Genomic DNA, 13,973 nt, shown 5'->3' with positions numbered 1-13,973 from the left:
AGGCCAGGCCCCGCCCCGCCCCCGCCGGCCCCGCCCCGCCCCCGCCGGCCCCGCCCCGCCCCGCCGGTCACGCCCCCCAGAGAGGCCCGAGCTGGGTCGCGCCCCTCTCCAAAAACCTGAGACCTGACCACACCTCTCCATTGCTCTCCAGGTCACCCAATTTCCAGCTTTATACGAAGTACCTCAGGACCTTGGACAAAAAGGTATTTTGTGGGATACTTTGGTCCACATTTGTCCCTACTCATCCTACTGCGATGCTTCAGTACTCCGAGTGGTGCACCTTTCTCTGCTGACGTTGCGTTCCCTAATCTTGCAGGAAGGTAGCAGGATGTAGATTGAGCCCTGAATTGGAAGTGTCTGAGTTCCGGATCTCACATTCTGCGCTGAACCAATCAGTAGGACTGTGTGTGTCCTTGGGCATATCACCTCCAACAAAGATGCATCTCTCCAAACCCCTTTCTGCACCTGTAAGGTAGGAGTAATATCTCACGAGTTAATTGTGATAACTCAATCGGGTAATTTGTCTAAACACACTTGGTAAACACAGAGTTCCACACCAGACCAAGGTTCATCCATTCCCAGGGGCTCCAAACACACTTATCTTTCCGTTCTTCTGCCAAGGAATAGTCAGCACGGTGAAGAGTAACTCTAGGCTGTCCGTTGCCTGTGTTTTGTTTACCACAAAGCCTATCGAGCTAGGGGCACCTCTACCTTATACTTTTTTTCTGTATGAATAGGTTTGCAATAGCCCTTCCGTGAATAAGGAGCCAGTCAATGATACTTTCACTGATCAGGTGAGAAATGAGATTTTTAAAAAGATAACGTAGGGAGTCTTTCACAAAAGAGAATAGTATTCTATCATGTGTCACCTACTTTTACAGTGTTAAAATTTTATGAAATTGCTTATGGTAGTTTTTCTTAAGATTTTATTTATTCATTTGAGATAGATACAAAGAGAGAGCATGAGCAGGGGGAAAGGCAGAAGCAGACACCCTATCCTCGCTGGAGGCTGAATCCCAGGACCGAAGATCATGACCCCAGCAGAAGGCAGTCGCTTAACCATCTGAGCCAACCAAGCACCCGGATATGGTAGTTTTAAAAAATTCCATAAAGAGGGGCACCTGGATGGCTCGGTGGATTAAAGCCTCTGCCTTCGGCTCAGGTCATGATCCCAGGGTCCTGGGATCGAGCCCCGCATCGGGCTCTCTGCTGCTCAGTGGGGAGCCTGCTTCCTCCTCTCTCTCTCTGCCTGCCTCTCTGCCTACTTGTGATCTGTCTGTCAAATAAATAAATAAATAAATCTTTAAAAAAAAATAAAAATTAAAAATTCCATAAAGGATCAATGTTTTAACTTGTTAGTGAAATCCAAAAACTGGAAAAGCACTTTTCTGTGGCATTCAACACAGAAAAGGTTAACTGTTAGACATTCAATACATCTGCCTCCAAATTATTCATTCTCTGAAGCAATGCATTTTTATTGGGCATCTACTATACACCAGCCATTAGGCTGGGTGCTAGGGATACGATTTTAACAAATCTGGCATAGTACTTGTCCTGGTGGTATTCACAGTCTAGTTTATATTTTAACTTACAGCAAAACAAAACAGGTCAGGACAATTCCATGTGCTGTGCTACTCTCTGGGAAGAACAGTATGCTATGGGAACACAAGGGAGACACACACCACCTGATATTTCCAGTTAAATATTGCTGGATTGAGAAGATCTATTGACTGTGGGAGAAAACATTCATGAAGTTGGGTTTCTCCTTTTAGCTTTAACTGCTTCCTGGGAATATTCCCATCGTTCCCATTTCTGCTTCCCTGCATGCCTGCCAGTGTCTGGTTTACCTCTAGATGGTATTTGTAACAACTCATAGCAGATACAGGTAAGCCTTCTACTCTGTAGAAGGACTCTGCAGACACAACCCACCTCTCTCCCAAACTGCTTCCATTGTTTATTTATTTATTTTTTAATGTTTAGAATGCAACATAGCTTGCATATTTCAAAATAATAGCTTAAAATGTTCTAAAATTAATGAAAAATGTGATTTTATAGGTTTAAAGGTCACAACAAGCCCCAAACAAATAAAAAAAATCTACATATAGATGTATTTTTAGTAGGGCTGAGTAAGTCCAAGACATAAATGAGATCTTAAGATCTGTTAAGATCTTGGGCGCCTGGGTGGCTCAGTGGGGTAAGCTTAACCAACTGAGCCACCCAGGCACCCCAAGAGTAGATTTTTTAAAAATATTTTATTTATTTATTTGACACACGAGAAAGAGAGAGAGAGAGAGAGAGAGAGTGCCCAAGCCAGGCAAGAGGGAGAAACAGGCTCCCTGCTGAGCAGGGCGCTGGGATCATGACCTGAGCTGAAAGCAGATGCTTAACTGACTGAGCCACCCAGGTGCCCCAGAAGGAGAGTAGGTTTAAGGATAAATATGGGATTTTCTTAAGTACATGTATTAAGAATTGAAAGGAAACCACCTAAAGAATAAAATTCAAATATAACTCATGAAGCAATAAATGGGGGAAATAATATTAAAAAAAAAATTAGGGAAAAAGTAAAAAGAGCAGGACAGGACAGTAGCTATCCCAGTTGGAGGAGGCAGAAGCCAGGATGGGGAAGAGCTCACAAACACCTGAAGTAAATTACCTAGTGTTCTAGCTCTCGAATTGGGGGATGTACCTATTAATATAGCCTCAAAATATATAATATAAAATCAACAGAATTACAAGGGGAAATGGACAAATTTGCCAACAGAAAGGGCTTACATACTTCTCTTAGTAATTAGCAGCTCAAACAGAGAAGTTGTACAGGCACAAAAGATCTATATGGAATTATCATGATCTTGACCTGATCAACATACACCAAACTTTGCACCTAACAATTAGAAAAAACACAGTCTTCAAGCACATATAAGACAATTACAAAAACTAACCGTAGATGGGCCATGAACAAGTCTCAACAAATCAAATAATCCATGGCATATGGAGTGTTCCTCTAACCACAGTGCCATTAAGTTAAAACCAATGTTGGGAGACAACGTTATCCATGGATCACATGCATTTCCGCACATCTTGCAAAAGGAGGCACTGATTGCTCTTGTTTTAGACTATCTTTTAAAGATTGTATAGGGAACTTTGCAAGATAGCGACTCCCTCTGGAGCCAAGGGTAAGTTTGCTTACCATAATAGTTCTCAAGTCGGGGCGGGTTTGCCCACCAGAAGATATTTGACAATGTCCAGAGACAAACTTAGTGGACACAGCTGAGAGGAGAGGAACTACTGGCATGCAGTGGGCAAAGGCCAGGGATCTTCCAAAAGTAAGGACAGACATGTAACCACAAAGAATCTCAAAGACCACCAAGAAGGATAAATGCCAGACAAATAAAGAACACCTCGGCATATCATATTTTTAAAAACATGAAGAGAAAATCTTAAAGACAAAGAATAAAAGGCATGCAGGGGAACAAAGATAATTAGTTAACTTCTAGTCAGAAATGATATAAGCCAGGGGTGCCTGAGTGGCTCAGTGGATTAAGCCCACTGCCTTCAGCTTGGGTCGTGGTCTCAGGGTCTTGGGATCGAGTCCTGCATCGGACTCTCTGCTCAGCGGGGAGCCTGCTTCCCCCTCTCTCTCTGCCTTCCTCTCTGCCTACTTGTGATCTCTCTCTCTCTGTAAAATAAATAAATAAAAATCTTAAAAAAAAAAGATACGAAGAAAGAAATGATATAAGCCAGACACCAATGAAGTACCTAAAGCACTAAAAGAAAAAAACAAACAAACCTATTAACCTACAGAAAATATTTTTTTTAAATGAAGAGGAAATAAAGACTTTCTCAGACAAAAATTGAGGGAATTAAGGGCTAGCCGATTTAGTCTATTAAAAAAAAAGCTGGAGGAAGTTCTTCAGACAGAAGGAATATGGTATCAGACAGAAACCTGGGTTCGCTCAAAGAGCAGTGCTAGAAATGGAATAACTGTAGGTAAAATAAAATTAACCTTTTTCTTATTTTTAATTGCTCTAAAGCAGAGGGTGGCAAAAAATTTTTTTCTGTAAAAGGCAAATATTTTAGGCTTTGCAGGCCTTATGGTCTCTGCTGCAACCACTTAACTGACTTTAAGTATGAAAGCAGACATTGGCAAAACATAAAGAAATGATTGTAGCTATATTCCAATAAAACTTTATTTGGGGGCACTGAAATTTCAGTTTCATGTAATTCTCACATGTCATTTTTTTCTTTTGATTTTTTCCAACCATTAAAAAATTTTAAAAACTATTCCTCATTTACAGGCCATACAAAAAGAGGTGGCAGGGTGAGTGGCCAATGGGCCTTGGTTTGCTGACTTCTGCTCTGAAAGTCTGCTGTACAAAGCGAAAGCAGCTGCAATGTGCTGTGGGTCTCCGGCATGTATAAAAGCAACTGTAGGGCACCTGGGTGGCTCAGTGGGTTAAGCTTCTGCCTTCGGCTCAGGTCATGGTCCCAGGGTCCTGGGTTCAAGTTCCGCATCCTCAGCAGGGAGCCTGCTTCCCCCCTCTCTCTGCTTGCCTCTCTGCCTACTTGTGATCTCTCTCTCTGTCAAACAAATAAATAAAATCCTAAAAAAAAAAAAAAAAAAAAGCAACTGTAGGACAATAGCAATAGGATGGGAAGAAGGAATTGAGACTATACTTTTCTAAGGTCCTTATCCTACATGTGAAGTGATACCTTATTATTTTAAGGTAGACTCTAATTACAGATGTATATTGTAAACCCTAGGTCTACTATTACTATTCTTTTTGAAAAAATTTTAAATACATATAAATAATAAGTTCACAGAAAAGATAAACTGGGATTGTTAAAATGTTTGGGTAACATACATGAGATGGAAAAAGAAGAAAAAAGTAAGCAAAAAATGAAACAAATAGAAAACGGTGTACAAGATAGTATATTTTAATCCAACACAGCAATAATCACATTCAGTGTGAATAAACTTTAGAAGAAGTTGTTAGATTGACTGACAGAGCAAGAAACCAACTATATTGTCTATAAGAATCTCACTTTAAATATAAAGAGATAGGGGCACCTGGGGGGCTCAGTTGGTTAAGCCACTGCCTTCAGCTCAGGTCATAATCCCGGAGTCCCGGGATCAAGTCCCGCATCAGGCTCCCAGCTCTGTGGGCAGTCTGCTTCTACCTCTGACCTTCTCCCCGCTCACGCTCTCTCTCACTCTGTCTCAAATAAATAAATATTTAAAAAAAAAAGATTAAAAAATATAAAGACAAATGAGTTAAAAGTAAAAGGATGAAAAAAGATACAAAACTAAGCAAACACAAAGCAAAAGTTAGAGTAGCTATATTAATGTCAAAGTAAACTTCAGAATAAGGAATATTATCAGGAATAAAGAAGAATTCTACATAATGATAAAGGGGTCAGTTCCCCAAAACATGCAATCCTAAAGGTGTATTGAGCTTACAACAGAGCTTCAAAACACATGAGGCAAAAACTGATAGACTTGAGAGGGGAAATAGATGAATCCACAACCAAAACTGGAGATTTCACTACTCATCTCAGTAATTTATAGAACACGTGAACAGATAGTCATTAAGGATATGTAAAGTCTGAACAACACTATCAATCCACCAACTGGCATTCATAGAACAGTATCAGAGTATACATCCTTTTCAAGAACACATGGAATATTCACCAAATAGACCCTAGTCTGGGCCATAAAGCAAACCTTCACATATTAAAAAGAACAGAAATCATACAAAGTGTTTTTAAACAGTATTAAATTAGAAATCAGTTAACAGAAAGATATCTGAAAAATACCCATTGATTTGAAAATTGAAAAACACACTTTTAGATAATCCATGGTTCAAAGAGGATGGGTCAATGGAAATTTAAAATTATTCTGAACCAGGGGCACCTGGGTGCCTCATTCAGTTAAGTATCCGACTTTTGAGCTCAGGTTTTGATCTCAGGGTCATGAGTTCAAGCCCTGTATTGGACTCCATGCTGGATGTGGAGACTATAAATAAATAAATAATAAAATAAAAATATTTGAAATTTATATTAAATGATTATATTAGAAAAGAAGGTTTTCAAATCAATCATCTAAGCTTCATTCTTTTTTAAATTTTTTATTTTTATGTATTTTTTTTTAAGATTTTATTTATTTATTTGACAGACAGAGATCACAGGTAGGCAGAGAGACAGGCAGAGAGAGAGGAGGAAGGGAAGTAGGCTCCCTGCTGAGCAGAGGGCCTAATGCGGGGCTCAATCCCAGGACCCTGGGACTATTACCGGAGCCGAAGGCAGAGGCCCAACCCACCGAGCCACCCAGACGCCCCCAAGCTTCATTCTTAAGAAACTAGATAGGAGTAGATTCAACTCAAAGCAAGAAGAATAATGAAGGCATAAATCAATGAAACTGAAAACAAAAACAACAGAGAAAATAATTGAAACCAAAAGTTGTTCTTTGGAGAAAATCAATGCAATTGATAAACATCTATCTAAACTGACCAACGAAAAAGAGAAAAGACACAAACTGTATCAAGAACAAAAGAAGGTATCCGTATGGATCTCCTGAACATTAAAAAGGACGACAAAAAGAAATACTACAGACAACACTATGTTCATAAATTTGACAACACAGGGGTGCCTGGCTGGCTCAGTGGGTTAAAGCCTCTGCCTTCCGCTCAGGTCATGATCTCAGGGTCCTGGGATCAAGCCCTGCATCCGGCTCTCTGCTCAGCAGGGAGCCTGCTTCCTCCTCTCTCTCTCTCTGCCTGCCTCTCTGCCTACTTGTGATCTCTGTCTATCAAATACATAAATAAAATCTAAAAGAAAATTTTTGACAACACAGATGAATAGATCAAGTCTTCAAATGACACAAACTACCAAGTCACCCAAAAAGGAATTTATAACCTAAAAGTCCTGTATCTAGTAAAGAAATTGAATTTGGGGGCACGTGGGTGGCTCAGTGGGTTAAGCCTCTGCCTTCGGCTCAGGTCATGATCTCAGGATCCTGGGATTGAGCCCTGTGTTGGGCTCTCCGCTCAGCGGGGAGCCTGCTTTCCCCTCTGTCTCTGCCTGCTGCTCTGCCTACTTGTGATCTCTCTCTCTGTCAAATAAATAAATAAAATCTTAAAAAAAAGAAAGAAAGAAAGAAAGAAAGAAATTGAATTTGTAGTTTAAAAACCTTCCACCAGGGGCTCCTGAGTGGCTCCGTAGGTTAAGCTTCCGACTCTTGATTTCTGCTCAGCACATCATGATCTCAGGGTCATAGGCTTGAACCTGGGACAGAGCCTGGCATTGGGTTCTGCACTCAGCACAGAGACATCTGGGGATGCTTTCTCTCCTAGCTCTGTCCCTTTCCCCACTCACACAGGGTCTCTTTCTCTCTCTCTAAATAGATAAATAAAATCACTAAAACAAATAAAACCTTCCAACAAAGAAAACTCCAGGACCAGATGGTTTCTATCAAATGTCTGTATTCTATCAAACATTTAAGGGAAAATATACCAATTCTACACAATGTCTTTCAGAAAACAGAAAAGGTAGAAATAATTCCAAGCTCATTTTCAGATCCCCATTACTCTAATGCCAAATCCAGACAAAGGCATCATGGAAAAAATAATAGACCAATATTCCTCATGAATATCAATGTAAAACTCATCACCTAAACATTAGCAAATCAATCCAGAAATACATAAAAAAGGATAATACACCATAGCTTAGTAGGGTTTATCTTGGCAGTGTAAACCTGGTTCACATTTGAAAATTAATCAATGTAATCCACTATAATAAGAAACTAAAGAGAAGCCATGTGATCATCTCAGTGGATGCAGAAAAAACATTTGACAAAATCCATTCATGACCAAAACAGAGAAGCAAACAAAAACTCAGCAAACTAGGAATAGAAAGGAACTTCCTTAACCTTACAAAGAGAATCACAAAAATTCTACTGAATGCTTCTCCTCCAAGATGGGGAATAAGGCAAGATGTGCTCTCTTACTACTACTATCCAATATTACACTGTGCAGTAAGTAAAAAAAAAAAAAAAAAAGAGCGAGAGAGAGATAAAAAAGCCACACAGATGGAAAATACACAACTGCTTCTATTCCAGACAACATGACTGTTTACAGAAAAAATCTCAAAGAATCTACAAAAAGGATCTAGAACTACTAACAGTTCATCATGTTTATAGGATACAAGGTCAGTACATAAAAATCAACTGTATTTCTACTGCTAGTAATGAATGATGGAATTTGAAATTTTAAAAACAATACCATTTAAATAACATTCCCAAAATGAAATGGTTAGGTTTTTAAAAAAAATGTTTTTACTAACATATAATGTATTATTAGCCCCAAGGGTACAGGTCTGTGAATTGCCAGGTTTACACACTTCACAGCACACACCTTCTCCAATGTCCATAAGCCCCCCAACTTCTCCCTAACCCCCTCCCCCCAAATGGTTAGGTTTAAATCTAACAAAATCTATGCAGGATCTGTACGCTTAAAATTATAGAACACTAATGAAACTCAATCCCAATAAACATTCCAGCAGGGGTTTTTGTAGATATCAACAAGCTCACTGTAAAATGTATAGGGATAAGTAAAAGAACTAGAATAGCCAAAGCAATTTTGAGAAAGATGAACAAAGCTGGGGGACTCACACTATCCAATTTCTAAACTTAATATAAAGCTGCTGTGTAATACCAGTGGAAGGTAGAGACGTAGAAGAATGGAACAGAACAGAGAAACCAGAAACAGATCCACACAACTAATTTTTGACAAAGGTGCAAAAAACACTTACAAATACAATGTCTGACAAAGGGCTTGTATCCACAATATAGAAAGAACACTCAAAACCAAATAATAGGAAAAATAATAGGTGGAGATTTGAACCACTTTTCTAAAAAGATACAAAGATGGCAAATAAACATACAAAAAGCTGCCCGACACCTTTGTCATGAGAGAAATGCAAATTAAAACAAGATGTACATAGAACTGCTAAACTGAAAAAACAAGAACAAAAATTGGTACTGCCAAGGGCTGGTGAGGATGCAGAACGACCAGAACTCTCCTATGTTCCTGGTGCATGTACAAAATGGTAGTCAGGGGGCGCCTGGGTGGCTCAGTGGGTTATGCCCACTGCCTTCGGCTCAAGTCATGATCTCAGGGTCCTGGGATGGAGCCCCACATTGGGCTCTCTGCTCAGCAGGGAGCCTGCTTCCCCCTCTCTCTCTCTCCTTCTCTCTCTCTGCCTACTTGTGATCTCTGTCAAATAAATAAATAAAATCTTTAAACAAAAGAAAACAAAACAAAATGGTAGTCAGTTTGGAAAACATTTTGGGAATTTCTTGTAAATTTAAATATATACCTACCTTATGACCAAGTAATCCTAGGTGTTTACCAAAAGAATGAAAACATGTTCACATAAAAATCAGTAAGCAAATGTTTACAGCACTTTTATTCATAATCACTAAAAACAAGGAAACCACCCAATGTCCTTCAGCTAGTAAATAAATGAACAATGGTACACCTGCACAATGGAATACTACTCAGCGATAAAAAGGAGCAAACTTGATTCACCCATCATGGACAAATCTTCAGTGCCCTTCAGTAAATGAAAGAAACCAGACCCAAAGAACTACATATTGTAGAATTCCATTTATACGAAACTCTTGAAAAGAAAAACTCAGAGACAGAAAACATATGAGCAGTTGCCATGGGTTAGAGGGAATGCTTAACAACAAAAGGACAGCATGAGAAAATTTGGGGATGATGTAACTGTCGTATGTCAAACTGTGGCAGTCGATACCTGTCAACATTTGTCAAAACCACAGAACTGCACACCACAAAGAGTGAATTCTACTGAATGTAAATTTAAAACAAACAAAAAATCCACCAGGATGTGAAAGATGGAACGCATACTACAGCAAATATGACTATATTACCAATGAATCACATGGCCACACTGAAGAAGGTGGGTAAGAAAGAAGTGGACCTAAATAGCTTTGGAAAATGTCTTGAATAAATACTGAACACTAAAAAGAACTCTGAACAAATGCTGCACTCTAGTTGGCAAATTTGTTTCTCACAGAGGTATTGGTTAAGCCATTCTGAAATCACTTTCTATGTAGCTAGGATTGAATAAGCAAGTTATTGTGGATAATAAGAGTCAGGTTTCTTGCTGTTAGAAATACAGAGAGAAGGCTAGAATGAATCCTATGATGCTGGACTGTAGTTGGAAAGACTCACGGTTTTTGTTTTATGGATGTGAAATAAAGATGTGCAATGTGCATTGGTTAGTATACTTCATACATTTCCTAGCTTTTTTGCTCTGAAAGAAACTAACAGCAGTAACATCCAAGTAGCAATGAGCACACCTACCAACCAGAAGTTTGGTTTCTAAATACCATTATCCAGTGAAAGGAACTTTTTTTCTCCTGGGAAAAAAAGGTTAATTCCAGGGCTTGGGCAAGGAAACAGAAGATGAACCTGGAGCATCTTGTAGTGCTAGGAAGTAATTAAGGACTAACAAACAAACAAACAAAAAACAAAAATCAATGTTCAAAGGGCCTAGGAGCCAACATGAAAGAGCTCCCAAGGGCCAAAGTTAGAACAACCTCAGCAAAAAAATAATAATACTGCATTATAGCCCCCAAATAAGACCCATGAATCTATACTAACATAAATAACTAAATAAATAGACAAATAAATGAGAGAAAAGAGGCAGCTCTTACAGCAGACTTCCAATTAAGATATGTGGAAGGTAAGAGAAAAGCAGAAAATCACTACTACATGGCAAAGTTAGTGGGCAAATGCTTAAAAAAAAATGACATTTGCAAAACATGACATATACAAAGTATCCCCCCCCCAGATATTTATTGCAAAGGGAAAAATGGTAATTTTACAGTGAAGGAAGCCAGCAGATACCACCTTAATCAAGTGATCAAGGTCAACATCACCAGTAATAAGTATAGACATCACCTACCCCCGATATGATATACTGAGAAGGGCAGATCTGTGTGTTGTCCTTTCCAATAATGCAGAACTTTTTTTTTTTTTTAAGATTTTTATTTATTTATTTGACAGATCACAAGTAGGCAGAGAGGCAGGCAGAGAGAGAGAGAGGAGGAAGCAGGCTTCCCACTGAGCAGAGAGCCCGATGTGGGGCTCGATCCCAGGACCCTGGGATCATGACCTGAGCCGAAGGCAGAGGCTTTAACCCACTGAGCCACCCAGGTGCCCCAATAATGCAGAACTTTGAGAAAGCACTGGACAAACCCAAACTGGGGTTCCTTCAAAATAACAGACTATTACTCCTCAAAAGTATCAAAGGTCACAAACAAGGAAAGACTGAGATATTGTCACAAATTGCAAGAGATTAAGGAGACTTGACAACTAATAGAATTTGGGATTGTGTATTTGATCGTGAAACAGGAAAAGGGTATTACAGGAAAAACTCAGAGATTCAAATTAAGTCTGTAATTTAGTTAATATAAGCAACATGAATGTCTTAGTTTTGATCATTATTTTATGGTTATGCAAGATGCTAACATAAAGCAAAGCTGCCTAAAAGGTATACTGAAACTATTTTTGCAATTTTTCTGTAAATCTAAAATTATCTCAAATTAAAATGGCCAATTAAAAATAAGAGGTGCGGGGCACCTGGGTGGCTCAGTGGGTTAAAGCCTCTGCCTTCGGCTCAGGTCATGGTCTCAGGGTCCTGGGATCGAGCCCCACATCAGGTTCTCTCTGCTCAGCGGGGAGCCTGCTTCCCCCCTCTCTCTCTGCCTGCCTCTCTACTTGTGATCTCTCACTGTCAAATAAATAAATAAAATCTTAAAAAAAAAAAAATAAGAGATGCCTGGGTGGCTCAGTTGGTTAAGTGTCTGCCTTTGGCTCAGGCCATATTCCCAGGGTCCTAGGATTGAGCCCCGCATTGGGCTCCCTGCTCAGCAGGGTGTCTGCTTCTCCCTCTGCACCTCCCCCTCTACCCGCTCATGCTTGCACTCGTGATCCTTTTCTCTCTGAAATAAAATCGTTTTATAAATAAATACATACATTCATACATACATACATGGTGGGGCGCCTGGGTGGCTCAGTCAGTTAAGCATCTATCTTCAGCTCAGGTCATGATCCCACTGTCTTGGGATCGAGGCCCACAAAGGGCTTCCTGCTCAGTGGGGAGCCTGCTTCTCCTTCTCCCTTTGCCACCTTCCTACCCCCAGCTTGTGCTCTAATAAATAAAATCTTAAATACATACATACAAACATAGATACTTGGCAATGCAAAGAATCAAATTCAGGATCACAGCTAATTCTTGTGCAGAGGCAGGTGAATGAAATCCAGGAGCTATGCTCAAGAGGCTTTAACTGTTTGAGGCAGGTTTCTTTCTTCGGCTATGTGGTACATGGATATTTTTAAAATTAAGTTTGTATGCCTGAAATAGCTTATAACTTCTTTAAAACGTTTCAGACTTTTAAATTGGGTACAGACACATCTGCTTATAATTAATTCATTCACTCAATATTTAACACGTACCTATTATAAAATGTATTCCTGTCCTCAAATCCAATTTCAACATCTACTGAGACTCAATCCTGCTTCTCCTGTGCTGGTTGTAGGCCAGTCTTTCTTACAACTACCCTAGTCTGCTATTGTAGCAAGAAAGCAGCCAAAGGGGCGCCTGGGTGGCTCAGTGGGTTAAAGCCTCTGCCTTCGGCTCAGGTCTGGGATCGAGCCCCAAATCGGGCTCTCTGCTCAGCAGGGAGCCTGCTTCCCCCTCTATCTCTGCCTGCCTCTCTTGTGATCTCTGTCAAATAAATAAATTTAAAAAAAGAAAAATGCTTAAAAGAAGAAAGCAGCCACAGACAGCACATACATGAAAGGATGTGTCTGTGTTCCAACGAGCTATTTACACACATAAGCTACATGTAGCTTGCTGACCCATAACAGACAGAATTTAGACAGCTTTAACCCAAACGAACATACCACAGGGTGGAGCTATGCCCATGCTTTCAGAGTTTGCAGACATTTCATATACGAAAACAGATGCACTTTCAATGGTAGATGCAGACACGTCTTCCAATCTCCTGACTCAGAAATGATTACGTGCCAATTTCACACCAAGTGTCAGACGCTCATCAAAAACAGAAGCAGATGGGATCTTTCAGATGGGCATTTCAACCTTGAAACTGAGCAACTCACTCCACTATTCCAGGAAAGACCTAGGAAAAACCTCCTGTCTGCTTGTTCCTCCAATTATTTGTTAAAACAATTTGCTTATTTTAGCTTTCATATTCTGGGCTCTATTTTAGTATACCAAAAATTAGTTTTAAAAATACTTATTACAGGGGCGCCTGGGTGGCTCAGTGGGTTAAAGCCTCTGCCTTCGGTTCAGGTCGTGATCTCAGGGTCCTGGGATCGAGCCCCGCATCGGACTCTCTGCTCTGCGGGGAGCCTGCTTCCTCCTCTCTCTCTGCCTGCCTCTCTGCCTGCTTGTGATCTCTGTCTGTCAAATAAATGAATAAAATCTTTAAAAAAAAAAATACTTATTACAAACTTCAAGTCAGTTTTTAAGAAGACATTTATTAAAATCTAAACCACCTTTTCTCTTATTTGCTAAACTTGGAAAAAAAATAACAGAAACTAGGCGGCAGGTGTATGGGTGTTCCCTGTAAAACTCCGGTGACAATCACCTCCTGCTGTGCTGGTGTGATGACAGATGGGCAAAGAAGACCTGGCTCAGTCCAAGCACTCCCGGTCGGCTACAGAGAAGCCATCTGAGCTGGGTCTTCGAAGACTACCAGGAATGACCCAGCAAAGATGAGGGCAGGCAGAGGAAACAGCACAGAAGCTCCTGGTTGTTATGAAACACCTGTGAAGGGGCGCCTGGGTGGCTCAGTCGTTAAGTGTCTGCCTTCAGCTCAGGTCATGATCTCAGGGTCCTGGGACTGGCCCCACATGGGGCTC

At 40.2% G+C, this 13,973-nt stretch overlaps 1 long non-coding RNA gene across 1 annotated transcript; it reads left to right on the top strand.

The window, feature by feature from the left end:
• Positions 1-90: 90 nt before the first annotated feature.
• Positions 91-13,257, top strand: LOC116879792. The gene is made up of 3 exons (XR_004385105.1): positions 91-203; positions 317-472; positions 13,103-13,257. It is a non-coding gene; the product is annotated as an uncharacterized LOC116879792 (long non-coding RNA).
• Positions 13,258-13,973: the final 716 nt, after the last annotated feature.

The sequence above is a fragment of the Lontra canadensis genome, unplaced genomic scaffold (assembly GCF_010015895.1).
Source record: "Lontra canadensis isolate GAN:19392208 unplaced genomic scaffold, GSC_riverotter_1.0 scaffold63, whole genome shotgun sequence".
Classification (NCBI taxonomy): Eukaryota; Metazoa; Chordata; class Mammalia; order Carnivora; family Mustelidae; genus Lontra; species Lontra canadensis.
Note: the sequence above shows the minus strand (reverse complement) of the source record. Positions and strands in the feature narration are given on the sequence as shown.